Source organism: Octodon degus, unplaced genomic scaffold (genome assembly GCF_000260255.1).
Source record: "Octodon degus isolate 3935 unplaced genomic scaffold, OctDeg1.0 scaffold00080, whole genome shotgun sequence".
NCBI classification, from domain to species: Eukaryota; Metazoa; Chordata; class Mammalia; order Rodentia; family Octodontidae; genus Octodon; species Octodon degus.
Window position 1 is genome coordinate 8,184,686 of NW_004524656.1, and position 11,725 is coordinate 8,196,410.

Genomic DNA, 11,725 nt, shown 5'->3' on the forward strand with positions numbered 1-11,725 from the left:
TTAAAAAAAAAAAAAAAAGGAGTAATGATGATGATGATGAATCAGAGTTATCCGAGAGAAGCTGTGGTAGGTCATAAAAATCTGAGTGATAGGGGATGGGGAGATGGCTCAGTGGAATAAGCGCTTCCCTGGCAAGCGCAAGGGCCTGAGTTCAATCCCTGGTTCCCCCCCCCAAAAAAAACAAAAACAAAAACAACTGAGTGATCAAAAATGGCCTTAATTCCAAAACTGATATATAGATTTAACATAATCCCAGTCAAAACACCAAGAGCATTCTTCACTGATCTAGAGGAAATGGTCAAGAAATTCAGGTGGAAACAGAAGAGAGAGTAACAAGTGATTTGGGGGGGGGGGGTGCTGGAGAGCTAGCTCAGCAGCCTAAGGCCTGCCTGGCAAGCACAAAGACCCAGGTTTAGTCCCTGGTATACCAGACCGTGCCAGTTGCTGAAACAAAACCAGGCATGGTGGAGCACACTTACAATTGCAGTGCTGAGGAGGCTGAAAACAGGAAGATCACTACAAGTCTGAGCTGTGTAGCAAGACGCTGTCACATAAAGAACAAAAAGACAAGTTTGTAGTTATTGATTATGAAAGCAAACATTTCCTAAAAATAGCAAGGGACCATGAAAAAAATCAATCCAGCAGCTGCTAGATGAGGCAAACAATAACTGAAGACTGGCTGGAGTAAATGAAAAAGCAGGGGAGCCCCAACATTTTATATATACAGATGTCATGGCAGAAAACTTGCCTCAGTAGAAAAAGAATCTGACATACAGAGAAGTGAGGCATATAAAACTCCAATTAGCCACAATTTAAAAAAAAAAATTAACAGCCAGATATATCATAGTCAACAGTCTAGAAATTCAAAACAAGAACAGAAACTTAAAACCTGTTAGGAGGGCTGGCCAGCTAGCTCTGCAGACTGAAGTACCTGCTTAGGCAGCACACAGCAGCCGGGGTTCAATCCCCAGCATGCTGTGCCACCCCCACCCCAAGGTTGCACTGAGACAGTGATTGAGACTGGGTATGGTGACGTGTGCCTGTAATCCCAGCACTGGGAAAATAGGAGAATCATTACCAGTCCAATCTGTGTAGTGAGACCCTTGTAGACCCTGTAGTAAATACTTAAAAACAAACAAACAAACAAACAAACAAACAAAAAAAACAACCTATAGGGAGGCCCAGGGATATACTCAGTGACACAAGCACCTGGCTTCAAGTGGAAGGTCTTGAGTTAGATTCCTGGTTAACCCCTCCAACTCTCCCTCCCACTCAAAAACAACCTGTTAGGGAAAAGAAACAAATCACCTATAAAGGAAAGTAAACCAAAATCACATCTAACTTCTCAGCACAAGCCCTCAAGTCAAGAGTTTGGAGTGAAATATTTCAAGCTATAAAACAATCTTCAAGGTATCTTTCAAAACTGATAGAGATAGTGGACTAAGCGCCTGCTTTGGTAAGCACAGTGATCAGGGTTCAATCCCTGGTCATGCATACTGCCTCACCAGCCCCACCCCAGGGGCACACTTAGCAGGGACTGGGCATGGTAGCACACACCTGTAATCCCAGCACTGGGGAGGCTGAAAACAGAAGGGTCACTATGAGTCTGAGCTGCGTAGTGAGACCCTGTACTAAATACATAAATGGAAAGAATAAAAATAAAAAAAAAAAACCTGAGAAACAAAATACTTTCAAGACAAAGAACATCTGAGGAAATTTATGACCACCAAAGCAGCACTCCAACATGTTTTGAAGGAGGGCTGGGGAGGTAACTCAGCAGCATAAGCACCTACCTGGCAAGCCTAAGGTCCCAAGTTCAATCCCCAGTATCACAAAAACAAAACAGAAAACCAAAATGTTTTGAAGGACATCCTAGAAAGACATAACAAGGAAGACAACTAGCTGGGCATGGTGGTGCACACATGTAATCCCAGCACTTAGGAGGCTGAGGCAGAAGGATCATTTCAAGTTTAAGATCAGCCTGGGCTACAAAGTGAGCTCAAACTTAAGGACAGCCTGAACTACAGCAAGACCCAGTCTCAAAAGACACAGACACACACACACACACACACACACACACACACACACACACACACCAAGGAACACAACTCCATGAACCCCAAAAGAAAAATACCACGACAAGGATAAGTATAAACTTATACATATCAGTTATAACCATCAATGTGAATGCTTTCATTTCACCAATCAAAACACACACCCTGGAAGAATGGATCAAGCAACAAGATCCATCAATATGCTGTATTCAAGAAACACATTTAATGGGCCAGGAATATAGCTCAGCAGCACAGCACCTGCCTGGCAAGGGAAAGGCCCCTGAGTTCAATCGCCAGCATCAAGGGGAAAAAAAAAATTATAGACTAAAGGTCAAAGGATGGAAAGCAATACAATAAGAACTCAGACACAAGCAGGGGTACTGACAGACTGTGAATTTCAAGCCAATACTGATTTAACAGAGACAAAGAAGGTCACTACATGGGGCTGGTGAGGTGGCTCAGTGGTCTAAAGCACCTACTTAGAACAAGCTTCGCAAAGAACAGGGACCACGGTTCAATCCCCCAGCACCACATGCCTGCCAGCCCCGCCCCCTGGTGGGCTGAGCTGGCCACACACGCACACACACGCACGCGCACATAAATTAAAAAAAAAAAAAAAAGGTCACTACATCCTTATATAAAGGGAATAATCCAACAGGAAGAGATAACAGTCATAAATATATATGCAACAAATACCAGTGCACCCAACTACATAAGACAAATATTAATGGACATGAAAAAATCAAAAAAGCACTAATATAATTGTATTGGGTGACCTCAATAGTTCACTATCACAAAAAGACAGAACTAGACCAAAAAATCAATAATGCAATGTCAGACTGAACCAAAATTTTAATCAAATGGACTTATTAAATGTCTACACAGTGTTCTACTCCACAGCATCAGAATGCACATCTCTCCTGCACATGCTCACAGAACATGCTTAAATAAATACAGAATCCCATGTGCAGATGAAAAGAATTCATTTCATTAGCTTGTACAATACTCCCTAGTCCTGGAAACTTTAGCCAGAACAAAAGTTCTCAGTAAGTGGGCTGGGGAGATAGCTCAGTGGTCTAACTGCCTGCCTGGCAAGTACAAGGACCTAGGTTTTATACACAGGAGTGAAACCAGGCGTGGTGGCACACCCCTGTAATCCCAGTGCTGGGAAGGCTGAGACATGAGAATCACTACAAGTCTGGGATGTGTAATAAGACCCTGCACCAGATAAATAAATAAATGATTTTTTAAAATTCTCAGTAAGAAAAAAAAATAATAAAATAAAATTCTCAGTAAGGTACTTGCAAACATAATGCAGTAAACCATCAAGAAGATTATACAGGAGGGCCAGGGAGATGGCTCAGCGGAATAAGTGCTTCCCTAGCAAGCACAAGGGCCTGAGTTCAATCCCTGGTTCCACACACACAAAAAAAGAAGATTATACACCATGACCAAGGGCGATTCACCCCAGGGATGGAGGGATGATTAAAACATATGTAAATCAATCAATGTAATATACCATATTAACAGAGCCAAGGACAAAAATCATACAATCATCTTAATAGAGACAGACAAAAAAAAAAAAAGTGGAAGGGCAGGGTGATGGCTCAGAGGAATAAGTGCTTTTCTGGCAAGCACAAGGGCCTGAGTTCAATCCCCAGTTCAAAAAAAAAAAAAAAAAAAAAAAAAAGTTTATCTAACTGGGCTATAAAGTGAGTTCAAGACCAGCCTGAACTGAATCTTGGAAACAATCCAAATGTTCATAAACTAAGGAATGCATAAAAAGAGACATGGTCTTTTTTTTTATAATGGAGTACTCAGCCAGAAAGAAGGATAAACTGTAAACTTTTATAGGTAAACTAATGCAACTTGAGACCATATTTATAAGTGAAATAAAAAGAAGAATGGTGTATGTGGATGAGGAGAATGATGATGGCTTTGATACTGGCTATGTGAATCAAAGTTCCAGTGACAGTGAAATGGAGCAAGAACTGAATGATACAGACACAGAGAATGCAGACCTCCTTGATTTAGATGATGAAGAAGACAGCAATGTGAGTACATATTTGTCTGTTGAAATGTTGTAAAGTGATATGCAACCAAATAGAGAACAATCCAATACTAGAACTAGTTCCAAAAATACAGGGAAGGTCTTGGCAGGGGTGAGACATCCTGGACAGAATGCCAGCCCTGCCATCAATATTGGAAAGTGTGACTGACGAAATGCTATAAGATGATGCAAAATACGCAAAGGCTGAAACAGAAGTAAAACCTTCTGTATGCACCAATAGCCATATTCAAAAATGAATTTTTGAATGCATTTAGTACAGTGGATACAGGGTCTACAGGGTCTCACTACGTAGATCGGACTCGAAGTGATCCTCCTGTTTTCTGCCTCCCAAGGTGCTAGGATTACAGGTGTGCACCACCATGCCCAGTCTCAATCGCCCTCTCACTGCACCCCGGGGCAGGGCCAGCATGGCAGGCCTGGGATCGAACCCGGCCACTGCACTCTGCCTAAGCAGGCGCTTTAGTCCACTGAGCTACCAGGCCTGTCCCTCCAAAAACGTATTTGAGGACCAGCCAGATAGCTCAGCATACACAGGGGTGGGGGTGGGGGGATGGGAAAGGGGGTTTCAATCCCCCACCTGCTGTGCCAGTGACTGGGCATGGTGGTGCAGGCCTGTGATCCCAGAGCTTGGGAGGCTGAAAAACAGGAAGGATCACTACAAGTCTGATCTGTCTAGTGAGACCCTGTAGACCCTGTACTAAATACAAAAAAAAAAAAGAAAAAGAAAAAAATGTATTTCATACCTTACTAGCTGAACTGAAAGCATTCATAAGTCTGTTATACTTAGCATAGATTAATCATGGTGATCACAAGAATGTATAAGAGTTATGGAAAAAGATGGGTGTAGTGGCACATGCATGCAATCCAACATTTGGGAGGCTGAGGCAGGAGGACTGCTGCCAAGTTTGAGGCCAGCCTAGGCTACATAGTGAGTTAAAGCCCAGCCTGAAGCACACAGTGAGACACTGTCTCAAAAAGCACCTGCCTGGCAAGCACAAGGACCTGAATTTCATCCCGGGCCTCTGTCTCAAGGGAGAAAAAAATTAAAAAAAAAAAAGACTTATGCAAAGCAATGGGTCGGGGCCAGGGAGATAGCTAAGTAGAATAAGCAAATTGCCTGGCAAGTGCAGGGTCCTGAGTTAAAAAAAAAAAAAAAAAAGCAATGGGTCAAATATAGCATAAAAATTTATGCCCTTGTAGGTATAAAGACTTATGCTTTCTATTTAGATATTTGTGGGGGGCGATAGAACGCTCCTGTTATATTTTCCCTTATTTGGGCAAGAAGTGCTGCAGCACCAATCCCGACATCTTCCTGTGGTCCTGGACCTCCACTACCAATTCACAACTAGTCCCACCCAACTACTTCCACTATGCAGCTATTTAGACCCTGCTCACTTCCTCAATAAACGAGACTTGATCAGAAAGCCTGTCTTGTCTTCGTCTCTTGTGTCTCTTGCCCTGTCTTGTTCATCCCTGTTCCTCCTCCAGGTCATTACCCCACGTCTGGACTCGCAGGCCGAGTCAGATATTTATCCTAGAACTCAACCATTAGGTCCTTATTCATATAGATCAGACTCATAGTGATCCTGTTTTCAGCCTCTCAAGCACTGGGATTACAGGCGCGTGCCACCACACCCAGTCTGCAGACCCTTATTTCTGTGGTAGACTTATAGTTCACATACTTTCATTTTTGATGTTATCTTTTAGGTTTTGTAAGCAAGTAAACAGGTGATGTGAAAATACTGTTGTCTAGTCTAAGCACTTGTTACCCAGTTGATATTTTATTTTGATATCTTACTTCCCTGCTACGTGCATGTTGTACAATAGAGTAGAAGCTTCTGACAAAACAAGAGAGGTAACAAGACTGTCACATGGGAAAGGAAAATACATGTGTCAGGGTAAGCCATGTGTGCATGGAATATGCAGCTGTCACGTGTAAAGACTGCCTTTGGTGTGACAGTTGAAGCAAAGTTTATTTTTATGATTGAGTTCTATTGGTATTTTCATTGTAGCTCATATAGGAGTTTATTTCTAATGCTAACTTCTAGGATTTGGAAGCAAGTACACAGTTGATGTGAAAATGTTGATATTTATTCTAAACACACAACACATATTAAAAACTTAGATGACGCAGTCTGTAATTCCAGCACTTGGAAGGCTGAGGCACGAGGACTGCTGTGAGTTGAAGACTAGCCTGGGCTACAAAGTGAGCTCAAGACCAGCCTGAACTGCATAGTGAGACCCTGTCTCAAAAAGATTGAAACAAGATAGGGGCTAGGGAGATGGCTCAATAGAATAAGCACTGCCCTTGCAAGTGCAAGGGCCTGAGTTCAAGCCCCGGAGCCGCAAAAAAAAAAAAAAAAAAAAAAAAATTTGGGCCAGGGCGATGGCTCAGTTGAATAAGCACTTCCCTGGCAAGTTCAAGAGCGTGAGTTCAATCCCTGGTTCTGCCCCCCCAAAAAAAGATAAAAAAGGGCAAGGAGAGATAGGTCAGTGGACTAAGTGCCTACTTAGGCAAGTCCAGGGATTGGGTTCCACATCCAGCATCACATGCTGCAAAAGCCCAATCCCTGGGTGTGCTGAGCCAGCCACCAAGACGGCTTAGTGGCACACACCTGTAATCCCAGCAATGGGGAGGCTAAAATCAGGAGGACCACTATGAGTCCAAGCTGCATAGGGAGACCCTGTACCAAATACCTTTTTTTTCCCCCTCAGTACTGGAGATTGAACTCGGGACCCTGCGCTTGCCAGGCAAGCACTTATTCTACTGAGCTATCTCCCCAGGCCCCATTTTTCTAAAAAAAGAATTTAGTACTTTATTTTATTGGTATTTTATATTCCTGTTAACTACACACTGCATAATATAACAAGAACCTCCTGACCAAACAGCAAGACCACTGAGATGTCAAGTATGTCCCTACAGGGGCTGGAGAGATGGCTCAGTGGTCTAAAGCACCTACTTAGAACAAGCTGAGCAAAGCATCAGGGACCACGGTTCAATCCCCCAGCACCACATGCCAGCCAGCCCCGCCCCCTGGTGGGCTGAGCTGGCCACACACACACACCACACACACTCACACTCTCTCTCTCTCTAATAAAAAAAAAAAAAAAAAAAAGTATGTCCCTACAAAAAGGCCAGGAAAGCAAAATATATCTGCTATCGGTATAAGTAACATGTATGTATTGAATACTGCTGTCATGTGTGCAAACTGCTTTAGGAGTGATAACTAAAGTAAAATTATTTTTTCTATAAAGTGGTATTGGTATTTTCATTGCAGTTCATATAAAAATTTTACCTGTGTTCTTTTCTCGTTTCGTACTTTAAATTATTTATTGTTTGACACAGGGTCTCGCCATGCAGTCCAGACTTGTAGTGATCCTCCCCTCTCAGCTACCCCAGTGCTGGGATTACAGGCATGTGCCACCACACCCGGTTTTGGTGGCTGGCACAGCATGTGATACCAGGGATCAAACCTGGGTCCTTGGCCTTGCCAGGCAGGTACTTAGACCACCAAGCTATCCTCCCAGCCCATGTTGACAGTAAACCAAAAAATAGCCGATGATGAAAATGTTGCTGTTTCATAACACTCAATAAACATCAATTCATAATTTGTGATATTTTTCCTATTAAGTACTTACAGTTGAATATAATAAAACTCATAAAATAATTCATCAACAGATATATTCTAAAATCTGACAGACCCATGCTTATATGCCTTGATAAGAAAATCAGTGTTATGCCCCAAGGGCCAAACTATACAAAGAACTAAAAAAAATTAGAACCCCAGTTGGGGGTGGTGGCATACATGTATGACCCGAGCACTTGGGTGGCTGAGGCAGGAGGACTGCCATGAGCTCAAGACCAGCCTGGGTCATAAAGTGAGTTCTAGCCCAGCCTGAGCTGCCTAGCAAAACTTGCAGAGAGTAAGAGCCCAAACTGTAACCCCCAAACCCCTATTTATTGTGAAGTGCCAATACTGCAATTAAACCTGAATAATGAGGTTCCAGTTTACAAAAAACAATGGTCATACAATGCTGGAATGAGTTGGCTTGTGTGCTGACAGAAAGGGCCTTGGCTCTGTATATCCAACGTGGTAAGTGTGACAAAAACAAAAAACAAAAAAAAACAAACAATAAAAGACCCAATCAATCAAAAAGGGTCAAATGAAATGAAACAACTTCTGAGAAGTACAGATGGTCAATGAAAAATGTTCACCATCTCTGGCCACTAGAGAAACGTAAATCAAAACACCAAGATTCCCTCTTTTTTTTTTTTTTTTTTTTTTTTTCAGAACCAGGGATTGAACTCAGGCCCTTGTGCTTGCCAGGGAAGCACTTATTCCACTGAGTCATCTCCCCAGCCCCAAGATTCCCTCTTACTCCAACAGAAAAGGCTATCATCAAAAAAATCAAATAATAACAAGTGCTGGGCCCGCAAGACAGCTCAGTGGACTAAGCCTTAGGCAAGTGTAGGGACTGGGTTCAAACCCTGGCACATATGCTGCACTGGCCCCACCCCCCAGGTGCCCTGAGCCAGCCACCAGAGTCCGGGCATGGTGACACACACCCACAACCCCAGTGCTGGGGAAGCTTCCAACAGGATTACTACAAATCCCAGCTGCATAGTGAGACCCTGTACTAAATACTTAATAAATAAATAACAAGTGCTCTCAATGCTACACAGAGGCAGAGGAAGGAATCCTTCTACATCATTGGTGGGAATGTAAACTAGTACAACCACTATGGAGATGCATATGGAGATTCTCAAAAAACTAAAACTACAGGGCCCGGGAGATGGCTCAGTGGAATAAGCGCTTCCCTGACGAGCCCAAGGGCCTGGGTTCAATCCCTGGTTCCACAATAAATAAATAAATAAATAAATAAATATCTAAAATTACAAATTCCATTTGACCTGCTATTTCTCTTCTGGGTGTCCTTCTGAAAGAATCATCCCACTACAGCAATACATGCATACCCCTTTATAGGAGCACACTTTATATTAGCTATATTTTGGCAGGTGAGAATTCTACCACTGAACCACCCATACACACATATTAGCTACATTTTGGAAACTGTGTGTTCATCATTAGATGAATGGATAAAGAAAATGTAGTGCTGGGGCTGGGGAGATAGCTCAGCAGAATAAGCACTTGCCTGGCAAGCACAAGGTACTGTGTTCAATCCCTGGTACCCCCCCCCCAAAAAAAATGTAGCGCTTATACACAACTGAGTACTACTCTGCTGAGTACTACTCTGCCATAAAGGATAAACTTGGGGTGTTCGTATGTAAATAGATGTACCTCAAGACCATAATGTTGGGCCAGGGAGATGGCTCAGTAGAATAAGCATTTGCCTGGCAAGCTCAAGGGCCTGAGTTCAATCCCCAGTTCCACCAAAAAAAAAACACCCCATAATGTTAAGTGAAATAAGGTAGACACATTAGTTTAAATATCTCAGGGCCGGGGAGATACCTCAGTAGAGTAACATCTTGAGTTCAATCCCTGGTATCACAAAAGAAATTTAAATATCTCATATATGAGAAATGTAAAATATAAAAAGTAAGCAAAATAAAAGATAATATGAAGTAGGGAGATATTCTTCAAATGGGAAGGGGAACAAAAAATAGGAGGGATGGAGGAAAAAGGATGAAAAAAAATAGAACTTGGTGGGAAGGGACCTTGGGATACAGCTCAGCCAGTACAGTACTAGCTAACTGGCGTAACACAAGGGAGTCCTGGGTTCAATTCTTATCACCACAAATAACCAAACAACAAGCATTTTTCTTTCTTTTTTTTTTTTTTTGCTCTGAATGCATTCAGGGCAGGTTTGGCTGGCTTGAGTTGTGGGGATCGAACCCCAGCAACCTGAGCCTGACTGCTTTGTTGAAGCAGCCACTTGAAGAACTGAGCTAAGGGGCAGGCCCCCAGCAACCAAACAACAACAGAAAGGTATCTGACTTCCATCTCACCTTACTGACTCAATAATAATCTCCCAAAGAAACAAGTCATTAATTTCTGAGATCACAAAAAGCAGGCTCAGGGGCCGGGGAGATGGCTCAGTATAATAAGCGCTTGCCTGACAAGCACTAGGGCCTGAGTTCAATCCCTGGTTCCACCAAAAAAAAAAAAAAAAAAAGGCAGGCTCAGTCAGCAAACCTTTCACAATGGAGTTAAACAGAGGGAAGAACAAAAGTTAATTTAACACAAGAACTATATTATGGGGAAGCTTTAGAAAAAACGAGTTCTCTGGAAGACTAAAAGCAACTACACAATTTCCCTGCATTTTCTATAGTCTCTCTTTAACTTGGATAATGACAAAACACCAGAATTTCCAGATACACCAGTAGAGTGCAGAAGCTACTTCCAACAAACAATTATAAATTCTTAAGATGAACTGGATGCTGTGTTAGTTTGAGCCATGAAAGGCTCCTGAGGTGGGAGAAAGTTGAACTAAGAATGAAAAGATTTAGAATGCTTCCACTGGGACCTGAGACTCTCCCCGTGGTTTCAGAGGGAGCTGACAGGTTATTCTGAAGATGAAGTCGAGTCTCACCCACAGTGGCTGGTGGGTGGGTCCCTAGGTTCCAGCACATCCATAGTTTATTATCCAATGCACCGGCCAACAAATTAATGCACAATGATTTCCTTCCCAGTTGCTCCACAAGGAGGCAACCTTCATGTCAGAACAATGCTCTCAGAAGAAACTAGACACAGGCATCCCCAAGGCAGGCAGTCAATCTGCTTCTTTTTCGTTATTCTCCACACCTTTACCTCTCACCCAGCCTCTCCCCTCAACTTAAAACTGCAGAAAATCATGTCTTGGGTCCTGGTGCTCTTTCCTTCTCCATGGCAGATTATTATCAAGAGGCCAAAGTTTAAAATGTTGAATTGTCTTTAGGTTTGCATAAATCATAAAAAGCAACACTGGCCCAGGAGCTACGGAAAGCAGAATAATGAGTCACTCCACAACGGACTCAATCAAACCTGCAGATCTCGAGGCTCTGATCCGGTAAATGGAAATGGATCAGGTAAAACAAAATAAATTAAAATAAAATAAAACAAAGCAAAACCAAACCACCCCAGAGCACCTAGGTAGCTGACAGATTTAACGAGCTGCTCGACTCTGGACAAATCACCCGTCTCTCTAGGCCTCACCGCTAAAAGGAGGTGCTGAACTGCATAACCTTCGAAGAAACCCTTCTGAGTCCTGACCTGAATCTGTGGAATAAATCAGAGAAGGCAACGGAGAAGTTCCTAAAGCGCGTAGGCAGGGGAAAAAACGTGATTGATCACACACACACAGGGAAGCAAATGGTCTCGGCATCCGAAAGGGGCCGGGCGGAGAAAGGTTCAAGGTTCCATCCACCCTCGGGCCACCGAGGACGGAGAGCCGCAGGCTGGAAAAGCGCCTCCAGCAGCCACCTGGGCCTCCAGCGCAGGCGAGCAGGGAGGCCTCGTCCAGGGGTGGGCAGGGCGCTGCGCCCCGCCGCACGACTCCTCCACAGGAGGCGGGGTGCACGCGCCGCCAGCGGCCGAGGGAAGCCGGCAGGGTCGGGGCTGGGGCGCAGGGAAAGAAGCTCCCGCGGAGGGCGGCCGGCCGG

General features: G+C 43.5%; 1 protein-coding gene across 1 annotated transcript in view; it reads right to left on the reverse strand.

Moving 5' to 3' along the window:
• Positions 1-11,725, reverse strand: part of Pafah1b2 (platelet activating factor acetylhydrolase 1b catalytic subunit 2) — a 38,393-nt gene that overhangs the window by 26,225 nt on the left and 443 nt on the right. The gene's annotated exons all lie outside the window — the stretch shown is intronic.